At 41.6% G+C, this 23,970-nt stretch overlaps 1 long non-coding RNA gene across 2 annotated transcripts in view; it reads right to left on the bottom strand.

Moving 5' to 3' along the window:
• LOC129831173 (uncharacterized) overlaps positions 1-23,970 on the bottom strand; it is a 33,188-nt gene that overhangs the window by 6,179 nt on the left and 3,039 nt on the right. For both annotated transcript variants that reach the window (XR_008755680.1, XR_008755681.1), the window contains exon 3: positions 590-717. This is a non-coding gene — a long non-coding RNA (uncharacterized LOC129831173). The remainder of the gene's footprint in view (positions 1-589; positions 718-23,970) is intronic.

The following is a 23,970-nucleotide window of genomic DNA, read 5'->3' as shown; positions in this document are numbered from 1 at the left end:
TCGGCCTCAGGCCATCATCAGTGTGAATGTCAGCACACACACCTGGCTTCTATTTCAAGGGTAATTGCATGTCACATGATCAAGCAAGAAAACACATCAGAAAATCTATAACTGTGCATAGTAGAAGAGAATGCATGATACAAAAGCGGACAGAGAAATATCATCAATTATTGCTTTTACATGTGAACATTCCTCAGAATAAATAACACAGGATTGTAGAGTAGGGTGCTAGAGACACCACTAGATGGGGATATTGAACACCAATGAGGCAATATAGCAGTTATATAAAACCCTTCAATAACAATTCTTCATTCATGCCATTCATGCCTGATGGGTGGAGAGTTTTTTAAAAGTAGAACATCCACCTGCATTCTGTCTGGAGAAGACTAAGTACAAGCTTACCACCCCTACTTGAATGTTTAATCTGTTGTATAGCACAGAAGGACATGGAGGAGACGCGGTGACCAGCCTCTGAGAAATGACGTGCAATAGGGGATCATTGCATGGACAGGAGATAAGGTATATGACATTAGAAGAGCTGCATGTAAGCGTATTGTTTGCCAATGGCAGAGCTGATGAATACACTCACTTTGTTACAGGAATCCTTACATGCTGCACAACTGCGGCAGGGATAGAAGCCAGTCACCTCGTCCAGTCTTACGTCATTTACTTTCAGGGGGGACAGCCCGAACAATGAAGTCCCTGACATTCCTGGCCCTGTAGTGTGAAAAGAGAGGAGGGTCAGAGAAAATAATTTGTGAAGCAGGATCAGCCGTGATGGCAGTGCAATGTTTCTTAATCGCTCCCTTGATGTGATGTCATCACTCAGAGAACAATATTTAGTGGTGCAGAGACATGCATGTTTTTTTAATTACTTTTATTCCTTCCAGTTGAGGTCTCACCAATGGTATGTACTCTACTGAGGGCATCACCAAGCCATTCTTCAGGGTATGAGCGGGCCTCCTTTTCAAACTCTGAAGCGCATTTGTACTGATACAACAGTCTCAGAAATTGTGTGTACACTAATCTCTTCTTTAGAAATGTGGGATGCGCACAAGAGGCATGAGAATACTGTTCTTGTCTGTTCTTGCCAAGTAGTCGATAAGGACCCCGAGGCAAGGTGTCAAGGTTAGATATCTAGCTATGACTAATCTCAGCTGTAAACTTGATAGATTGATCCATATGATTAAGGTAAGCGAGAGAATCATCAAACACATTGAGGGGACCATTTCAAACGAGATACACATCCTCAATATATGTTTTCCACAAGTATATGTTGGGAGAAAGGGTTATTGTGCCAAATGAACTAGTCTTGCAGATAACCCACACATTTTCTCAGGAGAGAAAATGGAGCCCATAGTCGCTCCCTGTCTTTAAAAAAATAATAGTTATTGTATAGGAGGATAGTCCCCAGGTCCAACATAAAACCTGTATAGGTGCTGTTTTGTCCCATCTCTGTTGCAAAAAGTCTCCAGTCCTTTGTGATGTGGTACATTAGTATATAAAGAAACAACATCTAGGGTAACGAGAGAGAAATCTAAATAGTCATCACCAATTTCAAGTTCAGATAGCTGTTTCATGAAATCGCCAGTGTCTCTCAAGTATGAGGGCAGTTACACCACAATAGGACGTAGGATACGGTCAACGTAATGGGAAATGGGTTCAGTTAAACTGTCATTACATGCTACAATAGGCCGTCCAGGGGGCTTCTCTAATGATTTATGTACTGCCTTCCTAACGTTCACAAGAGGGACCGAAGGGAAGTCTTTTTTAAGAAACTTAAATTCAGCTTTTCGAGATGTGGCCCTCTGCCAATACGTTTTGGAGAAAATAGCCAATTTTTTCCTTAAAAATGGTGCTAGGGTTGCTTTCCATCTTGGTGTAACAAGTCCCATTAGAGAGCTGGGACATGATCTCAAAGTCATAATTGTCTTTATTTAACATTACTAAGCCGCCTCCTTTGTCAGCGGGTTTCCAAACCACTTTCCTGTTGCTGCTGCTCAGGGACGACAGCGTATCACGTTCAACTTTCCCAATGTCTCTGTGTTTAGACGACTGCAGGATCAAGTCAACATCCACCAGATTACAAAAAAATGTCAATATTGGCATTGTTTACTGGTGGACAAAAGTTACTTTTGACTCTTAGAGTGGTATTCAGTAGTGGGATTGTACACCTGCACATTGTCTTTTGTTGTTGAAATATTTCAACTTGATGGATCTATAGAATTGGAACATCTCAACCTTTAGCTTAAATGGATTATTTGGTAGAAGGGGGGACATAGGACAAGCCTTTGTTTAAGAAGGCATTGCTCAACTGGTGTCAGGTTGTTGTCGGACAGGTTGAAGATTAGGTTCTGGTCCTGGTGTTCGACCACTGCTGAAATCTTGCTCCCCATTCTGTGTCGACCCCTCCTCGTTCTCTTTGTCTGGTGTTGTAGCAGTACTGTTGGGGTCTTGATCCTGCTACAGGGCTGTGTCGTTCTCCTTCCCTTTGAAAACCCTGGTCAGAGTCAGATTGAAAATCGGAGTTGCTGGAGCCAAAGGTGTAGGATGTTTTTTTCTTCTAAACCGACTTGCTTCTTAGGTTTTCCATAGCCCTGCGATGGTGCGTTCAACCTCCATGGGTACACCCTGTCATCGCGGTTGTCCATGGTATCTCTCCTCAGTTTGCTTAGCTTTGTCTTTTGTAGGTTATCATGGATATTTTGAGATCTTCTTCCAGAGCTTTAAAAGGTTCTGGTTTCATAGATCTCTGTCTTAGTTTTGGTCCGTTACTGAGTGTGTTCAAAGATAAGAACCTTAAGGTCCAAGGAGGCTTTATTGAGGACCTCCCACCACTTGATGCAGAAATCCTCATCTTTGCGACCCAGAGTAGCTACTTTCTGAATACGGAGGCCTTTTGGGATCCTCTTTGACCTTACATACTCACTTAGTGTCGTGCCATGTAGTTGAGGCCTGGTTTCCTTGAGGTAGAGATATTTCAGTTTGCAGGAGAGGTTGTCAGCTGAGGGAGCCAGCATTTGGAAGAGGCCCGTGTCAGGAAAAAATATGTTTTAAATGTCCGCCTCAGTGTAAGTCTGTGTGTGTGCTTGGGCATCAGTTAAGCCTCCGATTTCTGCAAAGGACGAAATATCCACAAAAATTCAAAAGTGGTGGCTGCAGACGGGGAATAAATACATAAATGATGAGGCCGTCTGCGCTCTTTTAAGGTCCTTACCACCTAATAGTGTCTGTTCCAGGTGAGTAGGAGTAAAAATAAGAATACTGGAAGAGATGAAACCCGCACAGCTGATTATACAGAAGTTAATCTAGAGGGCTACATGAAAACCTGAAAGAATTATCCTAAGAAGTAGTTACATTTTGACGAGTCCTTAGTGTAACTGTTTTAAACAGATTCCAGATGTGGTGTCATGTCTTGCGTCACATGTGAAGAGAGACCTGTGTGTTTTAAATCACATCAGTAATTATCACGGGTCAAGAAGATGTGCCATTCTGTAAAATGTACTACCATTACCATAATTCATGAAGAGAGGGATTTCTGTACTGTACAGACGATCTGAAAATCAGTATAGCCTAATGATGTACAGTATACAGTACGGTGAGCATAGAGGTGTTCTATATCAATGATGGTGACTCAGTCCTTTCAGGCTGTCTGTGTGTACCTTAACTTTTTACCAGTCATATTTGCAGTGATGATGGATGTAGATGGGCTGAAATGACTGCTGGGCTCTTCCAAGTCCAATCAGCAGTTAGACTGGCCAGGACTAATGCAAGCTTATAAGCATTTTCTAGCCTAAATCAAGAGTTCGGCTTAACACACAACAGTGAGTCAGCATGACTTTAATTGGATTTGTCTGGGAACAGTTCATGATCTGGCAATGGCCATTTACCACCAGTCTACGCGGGCGAAGGGCAACGTGCCAACGACATGCATTCACCATTACACAGATGGCATGCCCCAAAGAGGAAAACATCTTGCCAGCCAAGTGATGCCTTTGTCTATACAAGCACTCTTGCTGTGAATGAACACTGCCATTCATTATATCATATAAAGAGAGGAAGGGGAGTAATGTCATTCATAAACACAGTCTGCCGTAGGGGCTGCCCATCAAATTCTTTCTCACGTCTTTGCACAGACTTATAGCCTCTGTCATATACAGTACATCTACACTACCGTTCAAAAGTTTGGGGTCACTTAGAAATGTCCTTGTTTTTGAAAGAAAAACATTTTTTTTTTGGTCCATTAAAAATAACATCAAATTGATCAGAATTGCAGTGTAGACGTTGTAAATGACTATTATAGCTGGAAACGGCAGATTTCTTTACGGAATGTCTACATTTGGCGTACAGAGGCCCGTTATCAGCAACCATCACTCCTGTGTTCCAATGGCGCGTTGTGTTATCTAATCCAAGTTTATAATTTTAAAAGGCTAATTGATCATTAGAAAACCCTTTTGCAGTTATGTTACCACAGCTGAAAACTGTTGTTCTGATTACAAAAGCAATAAAACTGGCCTTCTTTAGACTAGTTGAGTATCTGGAGCATCAACATTTGTGGGTTCGATTACAGGCTCAAAATGGCCAGAAACAAAAAACTTTCTTCTATTCTTTTCTTTTTTCCCTTCCGAATAATGTATCAACCCCTACAAAATTGTCCATTAATTATAATCAACATAATAATTCACATTTCCTGTTGCTGCACGATTATTTCCTGCTGTAGCAAACTGGCTGCAGTACTTGAAACTGAACTTGAATTATGTGCCTTCTCCATTTCTGAAACTATTTGGTTTGCTGCTTGATTCCTTCGTAACACTGGAATTTAACAGCTGTGACTCTCACTCTTCATCGTTCCCCCTCTTCAGTTTTTTATGTAATACTTGCATAATCTCCCTAAATTACCCACCATCCACTAGTCCTACAGATAGGGAGGGCAAGAATGTAGGCAGTTTTCATCCCATGATCCTTGTAGTGGTCACTAAAGGGAGCAACCAATAATAAGTAAGTGAGTATGCGTACATGCCTTACAGCCCAGCCTGGCCAGTTGGGAATATGGAGTTTGAAGGTCTGCCTTGTGGGTAATTGGGAATGTTCTTAATATAAGGTCAAATATAGGCTATGATGGGGGATAGCCAACTGTCATGTAGGTCTATGTGCAAATGGTGGGAAATGCATAGCTCGTGGTCCAGTGACTACTGTCTTGCTAACCACCTCCTGAACTCTACTTGACTTGTGCTGGCATTCAATCAAATCAGTACTGAAACTTTGTTAAAACTGCACTACAAATACAATTGTGCCTGTAAACACTGTCTAAGCAGTTATAAAAGGCTTACAATGTCGTTACCTAACCAACTATCACGTAAACTGACTAGGTTTTTGGACAGTGGTACCTTTGCACAATATATTTGCACGTCTTTACTTTCACTGATCTAACATGGGAAAATAACAAACAAATGCCCTGAAAGTGAGGGTACAAAATGGACTTTAAACTTAAGGCATGCATTTGTGTACAATTGTCTCAGCAGCAGCTATAGACTGGAGTTTGTGGGTTCTTACCGTTGTCCTTAGTGGGCTAGTCAATGGAATGACATTAATATACACCACGCAGCTGTGCCGGCAGCTCATTGGAGTGCTGCACTGCTCGCCACAGAGAGGTCCCGTCTGAAGCCCCAGTTCCAATTCCATTGATGTGGGATCCGTATGCCTGTTAGTTCTGAACCATGTCGGGCAGGGGACCCTGTGACTATATTTAGGTAGCTCAATGTCAAGTGCACCTCTGTCGTAAAACCATCTGCCAGTGGTTCACCAGGAAACCTTTCACAGTATATGCACATTCCCCTCTTCACAGTCCCTCTTAATTGATTTGTAATAAGAGCAGCTAATGTATTAATTCATAACAAGAAGTAGCTGGTTTGAAATCACAATAAGCCCAGAGGGACTATTGAGTCATTTTCACAGCTGGGGGATTTCATGCACATTCTCAACATGTCAGACCAAGGACTTAAAAGTCTCACTCTTAAACTATTGGTTAGACAAACATCTGGTAAATTAGTTTCACACTTCCTTTGGTTTATTGTAATACAGCTGTACACTCATGATTCAAAATTGTCCTCTCGTGTGGAAAAGGACCATTTATTGTAACGGATGCTGCACATTGCAGGATGCAATGTACAAGATACTCCTTTCTTCCTAGAGAAGCCATCAATAATATATTTTTGTATCTCCTACCATTAAACTGTATTTTCCAACAGAGATTTTCATGACGTCCTACTCAGTGTTTGGGGAGAAGTGAACTAGGTATTACATTTTTTGCCATGTAGTGGCGTAGCTAACTACTGGAACTACACACTAATCTTTTGGCAAAAATAAAATATGGGTAAAATAGGCAATAAATGAATCTCACTTGAAAATCGTTTTTGTGTTTTTAAAAGGCTAAATTACACATTCTGTTAACATATGACCCCAAAGTGATCTGATCTTGGAATTTGTTGTCTATGACATTTCAGATTGACATATGGTACAAAGTGGGGTTTTTCACAAAGTAGTTCAAAGTAACTTTAGTTCAGTAAACCATATTTTTTTAAAGGGTAGCTTTAGTGTAGCTTAACTTCTTCCAACAGGAGTGATTGGTAGCTTGGTGAACTATATTCTCAGAGTTGCTTCCCCCACACTCCTACTCAAAATATGCTTTAGTCTCCTGTAATGGCATAATATGTCTATAACTCAAGGGAGCTTCAGTCAAGCCCATTTATGATTCATTAATGTTTTCTTTACCATAACAATGTTTTAACTTCTTTAAAATAAAATAAAACGATATAGCCTACATATCAGAGTTTAGTGTCTCCTTGTGCTTGAGAGTTTATACTATGTGACACAGGCCTTGCAGGTGCCTGAGTCTGGGCCCCCATCCAACTCCCAGTCCCCCGCTTTTCTTCCACTTCATAGCTTCGGCCCTTTGCCTCCGTGGGCAGCTTTGATTAATAATGGGAACAGACATTTCAGTGTCTAACATACCCACGGGCAAAACCCTCTATCAAATTCCATTTAAATCGAATTTGTATCTCACCTAGCTCTTCTATAAAAATACTGTAGCAATTGAGCTTTATCTACAAAATGATTAGATATTTGTTTGAATTAGACCGCCTGCAAATGTAAGCCTGCCATGGTAATGACTGAAATACATTGCCTCAACATTTGGAAATCATTTCCAAGTTTTAGCTTCCACCCACATCAGATGTCGGGGATAGGCTTGGATCGGGATGGCTGAACAATAGTTCTCCAGTGAAGGAAAGGAGTTGCATTCCAATCACGCATGTAGTTTAAAATGAATCCATCTGTATAGATCACACAAAATTCTGAGGGTTCAAGTGAAGGGAAATTCCAGTCTACCTGCATTGAATCTTATCATTGTCTTTTTTTTCTTTTTTTAAACTAGGTAAGTCAGTTAAAACCTCTAACGAGTCCCAAACCCGGATCCGGGATCCCCCCCATCAAAAAAGCTGACTAGCATAGCCTAGCCTAAAGCCACAGGGATATCATATAATAAAATGTTCATTAAATCACAAGTCCAAGACACCAAATAAAAGATACACATCTTGTGAATCCAGCCATCATTTCTGATTTTTAAAATGTTTACAGGGAAGACACAATATGTATTTCTATTAGCTAACCACCATAGCAAAAGACACAACTTTTTTTTCCCACCATTTTTTTCCTGCATAGGTAGCTATCACAAATTCGACCAAATAAAGATATAAATAGTCACTAACCAAGAAACAACTTCATCAGATGACAGTCTGATAACATATTTATTGTATAGCATATGTTTTGTTCGAAAAATGTGCATATTTCAGGTATAAATCATAGTTTTACATTGCAGCCACCATCACAACTCTCACCAAAGCGACTAGAATAACTATAGAGAGCAACGTGAATTACCTAAATACTCATCATCAAACATTTATGAAAAATACACAGCGTACAGCAAATGAAAGACAAAGATCTTGTGAATCCAGCCAATATTTCAGATTCTTTAAGTGTATTACAGCGAAAACACAATTTGGCATTATATTAGCTTACTACAATAGCCAACCACACAGCAGCATTGATTCATGCACGTTAGCGATAGCGAATAAACCAGCAAAAGATATTACATTTTTCACTAACCCTCTCAAAACTTCATCAGATGACAGTCCTATAACATCATATTACACAATACATATATTGTTTGTTCGAAAATGTGCATATTTAGCGGCACAAATCGTGGTTATACAATGAGAATAGTAGCCAAGCTGCCAACAAAATGTCGGGAGAAATCTTGGGAGAGGCACCTAATCTAATCAATAACTAATCATAAACTTGACTAAAAAATACAGGTTGGACAGCAAATGAAAGATACATTAGTTCTTAATGCAACCGCTATGTTAGATTTTTAAAATTAACGTTACTACGACATACAGCGTGCGTTAAAGCGAGACCGCACCGAAATTAATGGCGGAATAGTAGTTTTACATTTTTCAACAGAACAACGAATTAACATCATAAATAGTTCTTACTTTTTGATGAGCTTCCATCAGAATCTTGTGCAAGTGGTCCTTTGTCAAGAATCATCGTTGCTCGGTTGTAGATTGTCGTCTTCAACTTAGGAATTAGCAGCAAACATTAGCTATGTGGCCCAGACGTGCCCAACTCTTCATAACGCAGCACAAAGAAATATCCGAAAATCGCAATATCCTGATATAAACTGATATAACTCGGTTTAAAATAACTACATTATGATGTCTTTAACACCTATATTGAATAAAATCAGAGCCGGATATATCTAAGGCCTATAACGAGAGCGTTTCAGAATGCCATCCTGAGGTCCTCCTTTGCGCCATGACGAACGTTGAAAAGAGTGCACCCCCGGTTCCATGAGCCTTTATATGGCCTCAGATCTGCCTAGCAACACCATTCCAATTCTCACTGCTTACTGACATCTAGGGGAAATCGTATGCAGTGCATGTCAACTCATAGATTACATGCAATTTAATAAACTGACCCTGGAACAGAGCATCGATATCAGATTTCTCACTTCCTGACAGGAAGTTAGCTGCAACTTGAGTTCTGTTTTACTCACAGATATAATTCAAACGGTTTTAGAAACTAGAGAGTGTTTTCTATCCAATAGCAATAATAATATGCATATTATACGAGCAAGAATTGAGTACGAGGCAGTTTAATTTGGGAACGAATTTTTACAAAGTCGAAATGGCGCCCCCCTATTGACAAGAAGTTTTAAGAACAAAGTCTTATTTTACATTGACGGCCTACCCCGGCCAAACCCTCCCCTAACCCGGACGATGCTGGGCCAATTGTGCGCCGCCTTATGGGACTCCTGATCACGGCCGGTTGTGATACAAGTATTTTTTTTTAAATCTAACACAGCGGTTGCATTAAGAACCAGTGTATCTTTAATTATATGTACAACATGTATTTTTCAGCAAAGTTTATGATGACTTTTTCTGTTAGATTACGTGACTCTCTAAAATTTCTCCGGACATTTTGGAGCCATTTCTGACCATGTTGCCAATGTAAAACCACGATCTGTAGCTATAAATATGCACATTTTTCGAACAAAACATAAATGTATTGTATAACATGATGTCATAAGACTGTCATTTGATGAAGTTGTTCAAAGGTTAGTGATTAATTTTATCTCTATTTGTGGGTTTTGTGAAAGCTATCTTTGCGGTGAAAAAATGGCGTTGTGTGTTGGGATATTGTGGTGAGCTAACATAAATATACGTTGTGTTTCCGCTGTAAAACGTTTTAAAAATCGGACATGTTGGCTGGATTCACAAGATGTATATCTTTCATTTGCTGTATTGGACTTGTGATTTCATTAAATTATATTATATTCCCTGTGGCGCTAGGCTAGGCTATGCTAGTCAGCGTTTCTGATGAGAATGATCCCGGATCCGGGATGGGTGGTCCGTAGTTAAGTATCAAAAAACCTTGTAGTCTCATTTCAAAGAGCCCTGGCTATTAGTTGGGCCACTGTGGGTATACAGTGCATTCGCAAAGTATTCAGACCCCTTCCCTTTCACACATTTCACACACTTATTATGTTACGGCCTTCTTCTAAAGTGGATTAAATAAAAAAATGTAATCATCAATCTACACACATTACCCCATAATGACAAAGCAGAAACTGTTTTTTAGTAAACAGAAATACCTTATTTAAATAAGTGTTCAGACCCTTTGCTATGAGATTTCGAAATTGAGATCAGGTGCATCCTGTTTCCATTGATCATCCTTTAAATGTTTCTCCATAATTCTTAAATGGAAGAAGTTTGGAACCGCAAAAACTCTTCATAGAGCTGGCCACCTGCCAAACTGAACAATCGGGGGAGAAGGGCCTTGGTCAGGGAGGTGACCAAGAACCCAATGGTCACTCTGACAGAGCTCCAGTGGTCCTCTGTGGAGACGGGAGAAGGACAACCATCTCTGCAGCATTCCACCATTCAGGCCTTTATGGTAGAGTGGCCAGACGGAAGCCACTCCTCAGTAAAAGGCACATGACATCATGCTTGGAGTTTGTAAAAAGGCACCTAAAAGACTCTCAGACCATGAGAAACAAGATTCTCTGGTCTGATGAAACCAAGACTGAACTCTTTGGCTTGAATGCCAAGCGTCACATCACGAGGAAACCTGGCACCATCCCTACAGTGGAGCATGGTGGTGGCAACATCATGCTGTGGGGATGTTTTTCAGTGGCAGTGACTGGGAGACTAGTCAGGATCGAGGCAAAGATTAACGCAGCAATGTAGGGATGGATACTTGATGAAAACCTGTTCCAGAGCACTCAGACTGGGGTGAAGGTTCACTTTCCAACAGGACAACGACCCTAAGCACTCAGCCAAGATAATGCAGGAGTGGCTTCAGGACAAGTCTCAGAATGTCCTTGAGTGGCCCAGCATGGTGCATGGTGGTGGCAATATCATGCTGTGGGGATGTTTTTCAGTGGCAGGGACTGGGATACTAGTCAGGATCGAGGCAAAGATGAACGCAGCAATGTACAGGACTTGAACCCGTTCTAACATCTCTGGCGAGACCTGAAAATAGCTGTGCAGCGACGCTCCCAATCCAACCTGACAGAGCTTGAGAGGATCTGCAGAGAAGAATGGGAGAAACTATATTCAGGTGTGCCAAGCTTTTAGTGTCATACCCAAGAAGACTCAAGGCTGTAATCGCTGCCAAAGGTGCTTCAACAAAGTACTGAGTAAAGGGTCTGAATACTTATTTAAATGTGATATTCCAGTTTTTGCTTTCTCATTATAGGGTATTGCGTGTACATTGATGAGGGGGAAAAAAACAATTTAATACATTTTAGAATACGGCTGTAACGTCACAAAATGTGGGAAAAGTCAAGGGGTCTGAATACTTTCCGAATGCACTGTATTATAGGCTCAGTGCTCTTTCATGTGGATAATGAGCGTTGGGATGATTTCTACGAGGAGATGATTGAGGAACCATGATGGATCAGTGTTGCACATATGGAAAACAGTTGCTGGAACCGTGCCCAGATTCCATTCAAATGTCCAATAGTAAACATTCACAAATGTGTCCTCCCGCTGGGTTGGACCCTCGGCAAGCACAACGGATCCAACACAGCCCCCCACCTTAAGGGGCCCTCTGGAGCCCTGAGAATTCTCTTCTGGATGCTCCCACGGACAAATCCTGTATGATTCCCTCGCACCCACACAAGTTTTTCTGTGGGAGAGAACGCAGCGTTAAACGCTGACTCGGTCTTCAGGGAGCGCACTGATATTGATAGTTACACAGGGTTTTTGGAGTTTAACGTAGTGATCAGTTTTGATAATGAATGTGGGGGGGGGGGGGGTTGAATCTTGTGTATAATGCATTTAAGAGTGCATATGATCCAAGTCTCTAAGACCTTTGATCATATTGTTGAACTTTCAATGCCCTCTAAAAGTCCATTCCTAGAGCAATGCCCTGTTTGTTTTCCAGAGTGTCCATAGGACCATCTATCAACACATACAGTATATAGTGCCGACAAGGAATCCCCAGAAAGGAAATAACATCTCAGACCTGTCTATAACACATGCCTGACCTGCTATCCAAACACATCATTAAACTACCATTCATTGGCCTGCAGGGGTCCACTTATCTGCCTTTCATATGTGTACGTTATTGGTGAATAGCACTGCAAACTGGGCTAGGTGACACTGCAAACTGGGCTAGGTGACACTGCAAACTGGGCTAGGTGACACTGCCAACTGGGCTAGGTGACACTGTAAAATGGGCTAGGTGACACTGCAAACTGGGCTAGGTGACACTGCAAACTGGGCTAGGTGACACTGCAAAATGGGCTAGGTTAAATCTGCTAAAAAATAAGTACACCCTCTTGCGTGATGCTGACCAGCCATATGGACTAAATGAGATTTCTTGGAATTCTTGGAATTTCTCTTGGAATTTGGAACAGCCTGCAAATCTGACACTGTGACAACCACAAAACTAGACCCAAAACAAGGCCTTGTACAGAGTTTTGTCCACTTCATTGAACACTGACTGTGCATGCTGTGCATCCCTGCCAACCCCCTGTCCTGACCATGGCTGTTTTCAAAACCACTCCACACTTCCCCCACTCCTGTCACATATCTATCCGTCAGGGTGTCGAGCAGTGTGAATTGTGTACATGCCTATATGCGCCCCTTTGTTAATGCTCAGGTCAGGGATGTCACTCTCACACTCCCCCAGCCATCCTGCAGTCCTGAAACTGGAGACTTGGAGAATGGCACATTTGTGCATGCTTTGTTCATACCATTTGCCCCTGGCAGCGGGCCATTCCATTAAAAGGTGTCTCTCTGTGCAAAGAAATAACAAATGGGACGGGAAAAAATAGGCCACTTCTGGAAAGCTTTGCCAGGCTGCTGGACTCGCCCTTGCCAACTTGGTGGGAAACAGACGAGACACTCAGGGTTTGGCCGTTCGTTCACAGGAAGAATACAGGCTGCAAGGGTTGAGGAAGCAAGAAAAGAGGGAGAGTTTAAGGAACTGAGAGACCAAACCAAACTCTGATCAAGAGATGTTCTTTGGAACAGCTCTATGACTCAGTGAGAGTTGGCCTGGTTTCTCTTGTTACTATAAGCACCACCGGCTGTGAACAGGACCGTGGGACCATTTAGGTGACTGGCTTAAATATATCTTACTCCGTGACCCCCTGCTGACTGGGGAGGATGGGGGCGGTCGAAACCCCCACCTCTTCTATGTAAAACGCAAAAACATCTGGCATTTGGAAAAGAGCATTTTCTCTACAATAGGGAAAGAGTAGTTGCCTGTGTCTTTACTGGCCGGTTCACAGCGAGATGAGCTGTCCAAACAACAATGGCTTTTTAGAGGCACAATTTGAACATATGTAAAATATGCATGAATATATGCACTGTTATCCTATGTCATCTAATCATCATGTTCAATTGGAATGTATATGAATCTATTGTGTAATATTTTTTTAAGAAAGACAGAATACTATTTATCGCCACCCGGTAACCTTTTCACTAATTGTGAAATGCATTTTCTCATCCCAAAGTTTGCAGATCCATTTCAGTGCCTTGTGTACTGGAATTAATTTTAGTGGACTCGCTGTCTTGACAATTTACCACCACTCCATGTCCTTTATCACCCAGACTTTTAGAACCCAGAATCATCCAAATATAATCCCAAACCCCATCTACAGTTTGTAAAAATTGGTCACTAGTCACTGACTGAAAATCAGATGAATCTACTGTAATCCCAGCCTTAACCCATCAGTGTTAAAAGGCCATGATGGATCCAGAATCAGTTAAACTCCCCTTAATCCAGATCACAGCCACTTTGTGTGCCATTGACATTTTTGGGGTGTGTTTGGTTTTACACTCCTTGGCACATTGAGAGACACATTGAGACAAAGGAGAGTTCCCCTCTTCTGCCACCTCCCTCTTTTCCCTCTTCCCCCACCCCTCACCCCCTCCCCTCTCTCTCACAAAACCACATTCATTCAGAGCCCAGTTTGGAGTCTAATCACTTCCTCACACACTCACGTTATCTCTTTCTGGAGCAACATGCACAGGCTAACCCACTACCGCCTTCTCTTTGTCTGCTTGACTGGAGTGCTGCTGTTGCTACCTCTCTGCTGCGGTGAGTACTGCAATAGGCAGGGTGTTTATCTGTGGGGAGATTGAGTACCATGAAAAAACGCAATGTAAGAATTGAAGACCTGTGGCATGTGTATCTGTTTGGATTAACCTCTGATAGAGACAGGCAGGTGTGTTAGTGTGTGTGAGAGTATTATTGGGTGATCTAGAACATTGAGGGAGTACTGAGGGGAGTACTGAGGGGGGCAGGTGTCATAGCTTTCCCATTGGGCACACACTGGTTGAATCAACATTGTTTCCACATCATTTCAACTAAATTACATTGAACCAACATGGAATAGATGTTGAATTGACGTCTGTGCCCAGTGGGTTGCGTATTTAGGTGAATTTTAAGACTGGGAACTTTCTGCAAGATCATTTTCTAAAGTTAACACAAAGTGGAAAGTTTTTCCCCTGAAAGTTTTGCCAGACTTGCACAATTGTTTCACAATTGTAGTTACAGGGTAATAGTGGGATGAGGCATTGCCGACTATCAGATTTACAAATCCAGTTAATGGGTCTGACTTTCCATACAAATATATTTTATCTACAGTCTACTCAGCTAAAACGCTTCAAAGTATGGGAAAGTCTGAAAAACACAAGGCAGTGAACCAAGCCGTACGCAACCATGTTCCTTTCTCAAGCCCTGGGGGCAGAACAATCATCCGGCGACGTAATCCCGCTGTAATCCCAGCCAGCATCCTCCTTCACTCCCTCTAACCCCCCTGTCCCACCATGGGCCACATTGGCTTTCAGACAGTGAGTGGGAAGCTTGATTGTTCTCAGTATATGTTGGCAAAGTGCCTGTCAAACACCCAGTCCGTTAGGTAGCAGTGGTGGACGCGTTCCAATTCCGAATGGAAAAACATGTGCAACTTGCGCATTACATGAACAAAAAATGGCAATCTAATTAAATAAGGAAATATCTGAATAAATGAATGCTCATGACCGACATTACGAGACGCTACTCTTCTTAATGATGATGAATAGCACGATGTGTTGCTTGATGGTTGCCTTTTTGTTTTGAAATCTCAAAAGTACACAGTGTAGATAGTTTGATATTTTTTTCCCATTTCAGTATGGTTGGAGGCTTAACATGGGATTGGCTTTTCAAGGGGTTTGGCAACTTCCACTTCTGGGATTGTACCGACAGGGACTTTACTTTTTTTTTTATATTTGATGAATCATAATTAGAGCGAATGAGGCCACATTATATGTCACACTAACCCTGTTTGCCTGTCTCAAATTTCTTTGGTGAGAATATTTTGCCCGTGCTTTGCAATGTTCAGGCTGTGTTCAGCCTCCTTAAAATAAATGTACCTTGACTTGGGCCACCTCCCAGATTCAGGAAATCTTGGTGGTAATGACACACGAGGATGAAATATAGACCTAAAAACCAAACAAAGCTGTGATGCTGTATTGGGTGTCCTACTCATTTCACCTCATCTCATTTTCACCTTTCACCTCATTCAACAGTTGATTTACACTGAACAAAAATATAAATGCAACAATTTCAAAGATTTTACTGAGTTACAGTTTATATAAGGAAATCAGTCAATTAACAGAAATTCATGAGGCCCTGATCTATGGATTTCACAAGACTGGGAATACAGATATGTATCTGTTGGTCACAGATACCATTAAAAAAAGGTAGGGGCCTGGATCAGAAAACCTGTCAGTATCTTGTGACCATTTGCCTCATGCAGCGCGACATCTCCTTCGCATAGAGTTGATCAGGCTGTTGATTGTGGCCTGTGGAATCTTGTCCCACTCCTCTTCAATGGCTGTGTGAAGTTGCTGGATATTGGCGGGAACTGGAACACGCTGTCGTACATGTCGATCCAGAGTGTCCCAAACATGCTGAATGGGTGACACGTGAGTATTTAGGCCATGGAAGAACTGGGACATTTTCAGCTTCCAGGAATTGTGTACAGATCCTTACGAGATGGGGCAGTGCATTATCATGCTGAAAAATGAGGTGATGGTGGCGGATGAATGGCAAGACAATGGGCCTCGGGATCTCGTCACGGTATTTCTGTGCATTCAAATTGCCATTAATAAAATGCAATTGTGTTCGTTGTCCGTAGCTTATGCCTGCCCATACCATAACCCCACCGCCACCATGGGAAACTCCATTCACAACGATGACATCAGCAAACCGCTCGCCAACACAACGCCATACACGTCCCGTACGGTTGAAATCGGGATTCGAAGGTGAGCATTTACCCACTGAAGTCAGTTACGAATCCGAACTTCAGTCAGGTCAAGACCCTGGTGAGCATGCAGATGAGCTTCCTTGGGACAGTTTGTGCAGAAATTCTTCTGTTGTGCAAACCCACAGTTTTATCAGCTATCCAGGTGGCTGATTTTAGACAATCCCTCAAGTGAAGAAGCCAGATGTAGAGGTCCTGGGCTGGCGTGGCTACACGTGGTCTGAGGTTGTGAGGCCGGTTGGATGTACTGGCAAATTCTCTAAAATTACGTTGGAGGCAGCTTATGGAAGATAAATTCATGTTTAAAAACTTCTTAGGGCTAGGGGTCCCACTAGCGGGATAACTTCCAGTGAAACTGGGGGGCGCGCAATTCAAATAAATATTCTTAAATAATATGGATTTTAAACATTTATGTACATATAAGTGTCTTATATCGGCTTAAATTCTTGTTAATCTAACTGCACTGTCCAATTTACAGTAGCTATTACAGCGAAAACATGCCATGCGATTGTTTGAGGATGGCGCCCCACATCAAAATATTTTTCCACCGGCACAGGTTTCATACATTCACAAATAACGATTCAATATTCACTTACTTTTTGAAAATGTTCCTCTGAAATGTCATCCAAAGGGTCCCAGCTGTAACATGTAGTGTCATTTTATTAGATAAAATTCTTCTTTATATCCCAAAAAGCCAGTTTAGTTGGCACCATCGATTTGAGTAATCCACTTGTTCAACATGCAGAGAAAGGAATCTGCATGTTTAAACAAGTCAAAATACATTTCTATCTACTCCACAGATACCCTAAAATGTAATCAAACTATAATATTTCTTATGGAAAGAAGTATGTTCACTAGGAAACCGATTTTAGCAGGTGCGTAATTTCTTCAGGGCGCGCGTAAACACAAATTTCCAAGACTGTGTCCTTCTGCTAAAACAGATATTTCTTATTAGTTTTTGAAATTTACAAGCCTGGAAATTTTAACATAGACTGCTGATACCCTGTGGGAGCCATAGGAATTGCATCCAGGGAGCTAATTCTAAATATGACCTTTCTCTTGCATATCTAAGAGGGTGGTCTCTCAAACAAAAAGAATTCCGGTTGGTTGTTCTTTGGATTTTCTCCTATCACATCTATTGTGTTATATTCTCCTACATTATTTTAACATTTCCACAAACTTCAAAGTGTTTTCTTTCCAATGGTACCAATTATATGCATATCCTGGCTTCAGTGCCTGTTTGCTTTGGGCACGTCATTCAGACAGGAAGTGGAGAAAAAAGGGGCCTAGCCCTAAGAAGTTAATTCATTAATTATCTGGCAACAGCTTTAGTGGACATTCCTGCAGTCAGCATGCCAATTGCACTCTGTGGCATTGTGTTGCTTTACAAAACGTCCCATTTTTTTGTGGCCTTTTATTGTCCCCAGCATAAGGTTCACCTGTGTAATGATCATGCTGTTTAATCAGCTTCTCGATATGCCACACTTGTCAGGTGGATGGATTGTCTTGACAAAGGAGAAATGCTCACTAGTATGGATGTAAACAAAGCAAACTAGTAGGGAAGTTCGCAGTTGTCTAAAAAGCACTATTTTGCACAAAACGTATACTTTTTTATTTTTACCCTTTAGTGAGTGTACTGTATTTTACTTGGGGTATCACTTTCTAACAGGAAAAGTAAAAAAATAGCTGGAGAACATCTTTAAGCAAACACACCGGTAGCTCAAATGTTTGCCTGCGGACAGTACTTAGCACCTCTGAACAGTGTTGGCAGTCAATCTCTTTCGTGTTCACACAGCAAAGACCTTGGAAGTCGTCAGCCACTCAGCCTTGTTAAAATACTCCAAACCAGAAGGTGCAGTAGCGTTGTTTGGCAATGGATATCCGGGCGTATTGCTTATGGCGTAGATCCAAACTATCTACGCTAATGTTGATATTTTGTAGAAAGCCCTTGTTGATACTAGCCAGATGGCCATTGCTAGATAACTACCTAGATGACGAAGAAACAATTTAATTCACTGTCAGTCCATAGCCAAAGGTTTAGCAAGCTAGCTAACGTTAGCATAGTCACTAGCTAGCACAACATAGCTAGCTAGCGACACTACACTAGCTAGCTAAGGACACTGCACTAACTCGGCAGCTAACACAGGTAGCTGTTTCATGGAAACGAACTAATCCGTTGTGATTTAATTATAATTTCAATACTAGCTACAGTGGTTAGCAAGCTTGGAGAAAGTATTTAGTGTTGTGTGGATTGTGCACGTAGCTAGCTACCATCCCATAGCCTACATTGCATTTGAAGTGTGACTGGCTCATCCGTGGATGTATGGAAAAAAATGCAAAAATGTTTTCCTTTTTTTGTTGGCTCCCAATGTTTCATGCCAGGCAACGTTTTGATAGTGTTTGGACAAGCTCGACTTGGGCCATGACTTCATTAATGTTCCCTGTTGGAGGTAGACAAGAAAGGACCACTCCTTTTAATAGGGTGTTCGAAAACAGTCATTCAACACCTACCCCCAGTATGGCTGGCGTTACTGTCAGTTTGCTAATACCTTTTCCCCTACGGGCTTAGCATGTGATGTGGTTGGTATTCTGAACATGTATTTAGTTTGGTATCAGAGCCCACTATGGGAATCAGCTGAATCTTCAGGATGCAAAGCAATGGGATTGAGATTCCCTTCCCACAGTTCCTTCCCTGGGCAGCACATACTGTGACCACAATGGAACCTTTTCCTCCTAAACTGGTGGGCAGTGTTAAGACGAGCAGCCTGTCTTCTCAAATGAAGAACAGATCCACTTACACTCACTATAAAATCGTTGTCATTCACTGTTGTGTATGAGAGCGTTTTTTTTAAATACTTGTTCATTGACTTTCATAGAGGTAGCATGAATCTCAGTCCTGAGAGGAGACTGTGACACACAAGCATTATGTGGTGATCAAGGACAGGAAGATATAGAGGACAGGAGCACATACATTGCCTCATTAATGGTGCATGTGAGCTTCAACGTAGTTAGCTTTGACCCAAAATTCAACTGTTTTTTTTCTAAGCTGCCAACAGCTGCCCACTGTCACGTTCCTGACCTTATTTCCTTTGTTTAGTCTTTGTTTAGTTGGTCAGGACGTGAGCTGGGTGGGTGTAGTCTATGTTATGTGTTTCTTTGTTTAGGTTTGTCTTATTGGCCTGATATGGTTCTCAATCAGAGGCAGGTGTTTTACGTAGTCTCTGATTGGGAACCATATTAAGGTAGCCTGTTTTCACTGTTGGTTTGTGGGTGATTGTTCCTGTTCTTGCGTTCATCTGTTTTTGTGTTCTCTAGTTCAGGACTGTAGCGTCGTTGGTTTTCGTCTGTTTATTGTTTTGTTCGTCTAGAAAAGTATTCTAATAAATATGGATACTTACCACGCTGCGCTTTGGTCCTCCTCTCCTTCTACCGACGGAAGCCATTACACCCACACAATGCCGATACTAGTGCATTGGTGTATTCTTCCACATAGCACTCCATTGCCGGTCGTGGCGTGTTGAAAGAGAATGGGATTGCGTATCTGAAGTCATGATGGCAGACTGCCACAAGCTAAGGAGTACAGTTCATCTCTAGGTTGAACAAAACAAACCAAAAAATAGAAATGAGAAGCTAGAATCAAAGCCCATCTGAAAGTTCTCTGGTAGTAACATTGACCACATGTACCTTATCATTTTGCACTGACCCTTCCCATCAGGCATCGTAATATGTGTAGGCCATCTCTTCTACTTCAAGGCAGCCTTTATGACTCCACCAGAAACAGATGATCAGGGAGCGGGACTGGTACAGGATTTATTGGGCTCCGCTCAAGTAGACCGAACTGAAGCAGGATGAAGTTTGGGGCAATGGTTGCATGTGAAACTGAATGAGGAGGGAGATGGGCACAATACAATGATAAACTAGTCCACCCAGATGATCATGATGAGTCTCACTGACTTTGAGGGCATTTTAACATATCTTGAAAAAACCAGGGAGTCCCAGTTGAAATAACCGAGGCAGACACATACAATATATAATCCTTGGGAAATGCTCTAGACTAATACATCTGTATATTCATTTAATTTAGTTATTTTTTAACCTTTATTTAACTAGGCAAGTCAGTTAAGAACAAATTCTTATTTACAATGACGGCCTACCCCGGCCAAACCCTATCCCGGACGACGCTGGGCCAATTGTGTGCCGCCCAATCACGGTCGGTTGTGATACATCCTGGAACTATAAATGAATCACGTGCAACTGATGGATCCCTATTTATATAGGCATTTTTTGGGATAAGGAAGTGGGCTCTTGGGGTCAATTTAGTTCCCATCCTCTGTTCTTCAGAACTTCCGGTCCAAAGTGCAGGGTCCAGAGCTTCTGTGAGTTCTATGGACCAAAAACCACCAGAGCCCTGTAGTGGGTAGGCAGGGGGACCCCTGTCCTGAGGTCTCCCATATCTCTCTTTTTTTTACCAGCAAATCATGTCCTCTTTTCCTGGACTCCAGCCCTGGTTCGCATGGCCTAAGTGATGTGACTTTCCAAACTATTTGATGACGATGATGTACCGTGGCTGCCATCGTCTCTCCCTGATGTCCACCCATTAGTAAGGTCTCAGGTGACTGAATGGAAGTCCTGCAGCTTGAATGCTGTTATAGAAAGGATTACTGATTCTCTTGAGTAAATTTAGACTTAGATGCTTAAGGAAGTTAGAGTTTCAGTGAATTTACTAACTGATGGACATGCTAACAAAACAATTGTCAATGACTTATATTGGGGTAGTACATAATTTCCTTGAGTGACATCAGTGCTGTCCAAATAAAATCTCACTTGCTGTAACCCTTTTGCCACCTGTGTCCACCATCATGATTGACTGACAGAACCAGCTTTGCTGTAGCTATTGTTGTCACTTCTTTATTTATTTAGCTGACCCACCTTAATAACCCGAGTTTGTCTCAAATATTGCCCTACCAGATAAGCTGTTCTAAATTAAGTTTGAGCAACAGCTGTCAGAGCTAAGTGCTGCGCTGATTTTGATTGGTTTGGAGGAGCTTACCTCTCATTTCCTGGTTTAGTGCTGTGCAACTCTGCCCATTTCAAACAGTCAGCCAAACATCTGCTGACTCACGTACAATGTGTATGGGTGATATATCAGTCTCATATTACCGCTTTACCTTCTATCAAAATCTCCTCACTGTTAGATAATAAAAGGAAAATGTGTTGGAAATTAAAAGGGCACTGTAGAGCAATACGAGGCATATTTGTTTAGGCTTCTCACTTGTTGGGGGAAAAGGGTAGAACATTTGGAAACCACTGCTTTTAACTGTAAATGATGCAGAGATTTTACATTTTCATTTGAGTAATTTAGCAGACGCTGTTATCCAGAAATACTTACAACTCGTGAGATGGCATTCACTACCCAGTATATTTAGGACTTATCGTGACAGAGATATATTTTCCTCACAGAAACATCTTTGTTGCAGTAGCGGTGCGTAGGTAGAATCTCTGGAGAAGCCAAGCCCACCCAAGAAAATTGTCATAATACAACCTATGTGTTGTGATAATTGCGTTGTTTGCTCTATACCCTGTCAGTTCATATGCCTTGACACTGTGATATATAGCCCTACCGTAAGGCCGAGACAATAAGAAGACACAGCGGCAGAATAAATCCAACTGCACCTTTCTTCATCATAAAACCGGAGAGCAACATCTGTCTGGTGGAGTCCACATAGCATGTTGCATGTAAAAAAAAGTTACATGACCTACAGCATGGTCGAGTCATTTAATGTTTCTGACATTTGTGGACTACTAAACAACTATTGATTTAGAACAACAGAGAGTTACCGCAAGTCGCAAAGAAAACAGCCGATGCCTCCACTATTCCAGCACATTTCAACTTCAACATCATCTATTCACCTCTGCTTAGTCTAATATAGTGACAACTAAAAGATACCAAAAACAATTTAGTCCAATCAATGTAAGCTACATTTGCTGGGTCTGTCTATGGTACTGGTTTCTGTGTGTGTGTGTGTGTGTGTGTGTGTGTGTGTGTGTGTGTGTGTGTGTGTGTGTGTGTGTGTGTGTGTGTGTGTGTGTGTGTGTGCGTGCAAGTAGAAAAAAACATGTTGACTCACCCTACTTGTAGAGAAACTCCAATGCCATCCTCCTCTTTCATGTTACCTGAATGGTCTATCACTTTGTCACATTTGGTTTTTGTTGTCCTAGGCTACCTGGTCAAAATGCTTGCTCGCTAGCCTAACTTCCTTTCATTGGCAATGATGCGCCAGGCCAACTTGTTAACATTAGCAAGCCAACTAACTACATGTTGAACTTCCATCCTCTCAGTCCAGGGGCACGATGTATGAATTTATGGTTGGATCAGAATTGCGTTATAATCATTGGCCATTATGGAGATTTAAATAAAACCACTAGTCCAAATCCCTTTCTCCATCCATTGCTAATTTAGTAAAGGGACGATTTTAGCTAGCTAGCTACCGGAGCACAACGACACAACGAGATGCAACAATTCTAGTTTTCTGTTTAATGTGATGTGATTGGTTTGAAGCCAAATCCAAACTGGCTTCCTTTGACACTTTTTTTTTTGGTGCGCCAGGACCATTCACAGCTGAGCTCACTCAGTTTAGCTCAATGCTGACTTTCTGTAAAAAAAAAATATCAAGGGAGGCCAAACCAAATGCTCGCTGGCTTCCCTTGCATTCAACGCTACAGGTGGCAACAATAACATACTCTTTTTGACCAGACAGCATAGATGGGCTATACATACAGTGGGGCGCTATTTAGTTTGCTTGGAATGCTCGCTCGGTAAAATACATTCAGCCTCTTGAGAATTGAAGGACATTTATTAAACACAGAGAGACGAAGGATAAATTATTTTGTCATTTTGTTTTTCTTTGTACTTTTTGGGGGGTAGCCTGGCTTCCCTTGGCTCCCATGAATACATGGCACTGCTTTGTAGGCCAGGCACAATTCATGGACCGCCTCCCACTCGCGTGCCAAAACTATGCATGATTTCCCTTGAGTCAGCTTCTGTTCTTGAGTCGATCAGCTTTGTTTAGCACTGGACTCTACATCCATTAATCATAGTAAATTATTAAGACTGCCATTAACGTTCAACAGCCTCTGCTGGATCTTTACAGACCATTAGATTATTCAGAATATAAAAGTTCATCACATTTAAGGAGTGTTAATGGGGTGTCTGTAAATACGGATAAAAAATACTTTATTAATGCTTGACGATGAAAGAGCTCAGTGAATTTAAACAGAAGGCAAGATGGATTAACCAATTTTAAAGGTTTACTGAGATTTAGGAGATTTGGCACCATGATCTACTTCTCCTTTTTATTAAATAGTTTTATTTGGTGGGGTGGATGGAACTGTCCATATGGCCTCTTAAGTGATAATTTACTATAAAGTTCATCTTTGCGAGACATGCTCAGACCTCTGAAGTCCCAAGCTATCGGTTGTATACTGTAGCTACAGCTATATGCCTCAACTCTAAATTAATATAAGATAGGCCCTGTCTAATTTCCTCATTTTATTTGGTGTCCATCTTTCCCCTTTATTTTGGAATT

Source organism: Salvelinus fontinalis, chromosome 32 (assembly GCF_029448725.1).
Source record: "Salvelinus fontinalis isolate EN_2023a chromosome 32, ASM2944872v1, whole genome shotgun sequence".
NCBI lineage: Eukaryota > Metazoa > Chordata > Actinopteri > Salmoniformes > Salmonidae > Salvelinus > Salvelinus fontinalis.
Note: the sequence above shows the minus strand (reverse complement) of the source record. Positions and strands in the feature narration are given on the sequence as shown.